Source organism: Neofelis nebulosa, chromosome 3 (assembly GCF_028018385.1).
Source record: "Neofelis nebulosa isolate mNeoNeb1 chromosome 3, mNeoNeb1.pri, whole genome shotgun sequence".
Lineage (NCBI taxonomy): Eukaryota > Metazoa > Chordata > Mammalia > Carnivora > Felidae > Neofelis > Neofelis nebulosa.
Window position 1 is genome coordinate 128,408,003 of NC_080784.1, and position 5,119 is coordinate 128,413,121.

Below are 5,119 nucleotides of genomic sequence, written 5' to 3' on the forward strand. Positions count from 1 at the left end.
TTGTTATGAAGATTTTTTCCCCCTCTTTGCTAGTATTCTTGCTATACTTTTCATTTTATTTAACCAGCTAAAACCTGCTGGGTGTGGGAGGTGGACAAAAGCAAAATGTAAGATCTTTCCCTTCTAGATCTTTCCACAAATCCATCCATGTTCTCACCTTTCTTACCCAATTCTCTACTCCTCACCTCAGCTCAACTTTCCTGAGGGATGGCTCTGCCCAACTGTTCATATAGAGAAAACAGGAACCTCTCAAATCAATAGGTGAACATACAAATTGCTATTTGGACTACCTGACGAAGAATAATAAAAGTTGGTGAAAGATTTTTAAAATATCTTAAGATACTATGTAAATGGGTAGACATCACATTAAATACTTTGGTCCCAACTATTAGCCAGAGCACAACTTTGATCAGGGGACAGTAAGTCCAGAACACTTTAGGCACAGAGACAAATAGTCTCAGAGGAAATGACAGAAAAAAGAAGCACTTGATAAGATTGACTTACATAGTTCAGTTTGATTTGTATTTCTAAATTTAATTTTGTGTATTTTCAGCTTTAGGAAAAAATAATATTTGAAAGTATTTATACTAAACCTTTAGATTTCAAGTTGATCCTTGAGGTGCCTTGGGGTGCCTGGGTGGCTCAGTATGTTAAGGGTCTGACTCTTGATTTTGGCTCAGGTCATGATCTCACAGTTTGTGAGATTGAGCCCCATGTCAGGCTTAGAGTTGACACCTCAGAGCCTGCTTGGGATTCTCTCTTTCCTTCTCTCTCTGCCCCTCCCCCACCTCAGGCATGTATGTTCACTCTCTCTCGCTCTCTCTCTCTCTCGCTCTTTCAAAATAAATAAGTAAACATTCAAGTTGATTAACTTAGTTAAATAATGAAGTAGTGGGAAGTTCTAAGCTTGTAGGGAATGTTCCACAACACTTTTTTCCTTATCCTGAAGAATCTTCTCTCTGCGCCCAGTGGTTATAAACCAAAACTCTGTGAAGCATTTTGGTGGCATTGTAAAAGTATAGGCTTTTAATCAACAGAGCTGAGTTTGAGTGCTAGCTACGTCCTAATAGCTGTATGACCTTGGGCAAACTTACACTACAAGCCATAATTTTCTCATTTGTACAATGGGTCTAAATTATATCTGCATTACAAATTTGCCATGTGCATTAAACAGCTCCACAACTATCATTATTATGAAATAAGCACACTAAATATTTGAACTGACTACAATTTTCTCACTTTATTTAAATTTCAATGAAAATTGTTTTCCAAAACTACATATCTGTAAGAAAATTATTCAGCGAACAGAATACTCAATTTCATATCCCATATCCTACATGGTCTCTGTTTTCCCAAGATTCTCCCCACTTCTTTTCTTTTTAAGACTGAGGGGTGGTAGGTGGGCAGAAGTCTGGGGGTTGAGAAAGGGTAGGACCACCAGGTCTCTACTGACTTTTAACCAATCCCCTTGTTTTCAGTCCTGAATCACAAGTCCACTTCTATGGGTCTTGGAGTCCTGGTGTCTCCTGGGTTCCTCACAGTTACTGAGATGGCGTCTCCTTAGTATACGCCCTCCTCCTCACTTTTAGGGAACCTTGGGTCATAACTGGTTCCATGGGTTTGATGAGGTGTCACTCCTCCATTTGCTCACTGTCTGCCAAAACGTTTTTTGAAATGTTTCCTAGACTCTGCTTCTCCCCTTTCTCTTTGTCCTTGCTGACTATACCTTTTACATACTTCTACTGTCCCTTCAGTGGGGCTTGGGCTACTAACATGTGCTGTGAATATGTCATGCTTACCCAGCTCTTTGGAAAGAACAAGTTGGGTGCTCCCTTCGGCAGCACATATAGTAAAATTGGAACGATACAGAGAAGATTAGCATTAGCAAGGATGACACGCAAGTGGAAAGAACAAGTTGGGAAATGTTAACTATAGGATTTAAACTAGATATGAATAATAAACAAACAGCAATTTTTAAAACTTGAAGTAAAGGACATATAAGAATTGCAATTTTTCTGGAGAAATATCCACATATTTAACTTGAGCATTTTCATCATATAACTCCTAAGAGAAGGCAGGAAGGAGCTTGAACATGTATTTTTTAAAGCACATTTTTCAGGAATTTTGCTATCCTTACTCTTGGAATTTGTAAACAGGGCTTAATAAACAGAATCCAGAGAATAAGAACTAAAAACTAAACACTGGCTTCAAGTTCAAACTTCACTTTTTGGAATTCAAAGGCTGTTAGAAGAGGTGTTTGACTTTGATAAAAGATGCCTTTGATTTTCCGAAAAGAATGTAATGCTTTGCATTTGCTAAAACGGAAAAAATGAACCACGAACAGGGACTTCATCTGGGCAGTTGACATGTGTCAGAAGACTGCTTGACTCAAGCTGTGTAACTGAAGAGGCTTTGCTGAAGTCCAGAGCGTGTTTCTCTCTCATCAGCTGTTTTCAAACAGGAAAAAAGTAGAGATTTGAAGTTGTTGTAGGACTACCACCACATCCAAAGAAATAGAATGAAAAACAAAGATTTGATTTGGAACATTTACAAAAACATAGTAACATTTTAACATGAAGTTTAAGTCAATATAACATAACGTTTCATATGCATTTCTATTTATTTGCAGAAAAGAAAGCCTGTCTTTCCAAATTAGATCTTACAAAATGTCTGCAATGAGTAAGCAAGCCTCCGTGAAGCTAAGATCTGCTCCTCAGTCCGGTTTATTTCAGAAAGTTAATTAGGTCGCTCAATATTTCATGAATCACTAAAACCCCCAAAATATAAATTCATTAGAATATACATTTTGCCAAACAAGAAATACAAGAATACATCTGCCAAACATTAGTGAATATGCTTTCAAGTGTTGCATCAAATTTAGAGAACATTTTAACAAAAAAACCTAATAAATAAAGGGATAGATCTGCATAGAAAAGGGAATACTTGCATCTGCCTATCAAAGAATCTTTTAACTTAGATGGTGATGGAAACCTGAAAATTGTCTCATTTGGTTTTTTTCTTTGCAAGTATTCTTACTAGATACCAAAAAGCACACATCATAAGAACAAATCTTCATAGGAGACATCTTACAGTGCTGGTGACCAGTGTGCATTACATGTTGGTTGCATGAATCTTAATTGAGTGCTATTCTCATGGTAATTACTCATTTATGTGTATATTTTTAATTTCTTAATTTAATTGAAGTATTTAATTGTGGCAGGTTGCTCCCTTTGAAAGAACAAAGCACTTTGAGAGGAAACCAAATGGATTTTGAGGAAGAAAAGGAATAGCCAAATGGGCAAAATGCCTAGCAAGCAATTGTACAAAGATCCTGTGATCACAGCACTGTTGTGTCTAATATTTGTTACATAAGCCACAGGGACTGTGTTAATATTTAGAAAGCAATTCTTTGCAGAATTACATTTACACATCTTCTTTCAGTTGGTGCCCATAGACGACAAGTTAACCATTTCTATAAATGGCTCCAAAACCCAGACTGATGCTGATAATTCTGGACCTTTTCCCCAGACTATGGTGGTTCATCCTAATTGAGGCCCATAGCTTCCCATGAGCTATTAAAACTGCTATATCAAAAAATGTACATACTAAAAACAAATGTATGTACTAGAAAACATACCATTTCCATCCTTCTTGGATTAGGTCCCAGCATTTTGGAAACAGCTGATCTTTCCTCTCCATATGGCTAAGGCCCATGAAGAACCAAAGTACTTATATAGAAAAAGTGCATATTGGAGGCCAAAAAAGTTTTTCTAGCATCACTTTGCTTATTGTTTTCTGGACCTTCTTGTTACTTTGCAATAGATGAAAATTGCTTTTCCTTTGCTTATAAAAACTTTAAAAAATATTCTTGTATAAGAGTGTGCTTTAAGATTTGAAGCTTCATCTAATTTCTGTGGTCATCACTTAGAATTTTCCTTCCATTAGAGCACTTTTTCCCTTATAGACACAAGGCAGCAGATGTTAGTGGTATCAGCAGAACCAAGATTTCCTGATTTCCTTTCTTCTAAGCAATTTCCTCTCTGCATTACAGCCTAGTCTGAAAGAATTCTGCCAGAAATCTTCAATGTTTTATATAAAGGCATGCAAAATCAACTTTTAGAATGAAATGATGAAAAAACCTGCTTGGGAGAAAGAATTTAGATCAAAAATTTACTTGATGTGTATAGTCAGGCTAAAGGAAGTTGAAGAATCCTAAGAAATGGTGTCAACAAATGATAGAAGCCTGATAGACTGAGAAACATATGTGTGTAAATATGTATCACTTTAGTGATATATATGAGACAATTGAATGCAGTGATTAATAGCAAAAACTCTGAAGGTACACAGGCTGACTCAAATACTAGATTTCTGTTTGTTGACTTCAAGACCTTGGCAAATTAAAACACTGAGTACCAGGTACATGGTAGGCATAGGTATCAGTGTTTGCTATTATTGGTCCTTTGTATAGGCTGGGAAGTTTCCTGACACATTCTTATTCTCCAAAATCTCCTTTTACTAGGAGTGCACTTGTGATGAACATTGGGTGTTGTATGGAAGTGTTGAATCATTATATTACACCTGATTCTAATATTCTACTATTCTAATATGTACACCTGAAACTAATATTACACTATATGTTGAAAACTATAGAAAGCTTATGAAAAAAATTGAAGAAGACACAAAAAAATGGAAAAATATTCCATGCTTCTGGATCAGAAGAACAAATATTGTTAAAATGTCAATATTATCCAAAGCAATCTACATATTCAATGCAATCCCTATCAAAATAACACCAACATTCTTCACTAGAACAAACAATCCTAAAATTTGTATGGAACCAGAAAAGATCCCAAATAGCCAAAGCAATCTTGAAAAAGAAAACCGAAGTGGGAAGCATCACAATCCCAGACTTCAAGACATATTACAAAGCTGTAATCATCAAGAGAGTATGGTACTGGCACAAGAACAGACACTCAGATCAATGGAACAGAATAGAGAACCCACAAATGGACCCACAAACGCATGGCCAACTAATCTTTGACAATGCAGGAAAGAATATCCAGTGTAATAAAGACAGTCTCTTCAGCAAATGGTGTTGGGAAAACTGGACAGTGACATG

The 5,119-nt window shown here is 36.3% G+C and overlaps 1 pseudogene; it reads left to right on the forward strand.

The window, feature by feature from the left end:
• Window positions 1-1,825: 1,825 nt before the first annotated feature.
• On the forward strand, window positions 1,826-1,926 carry LOC131508207 (U6 spliceosomal RNA; annotated as a pseudogene).
• Window positions 1,927-5,119: the final 3,193 nt, after the last annotated feature.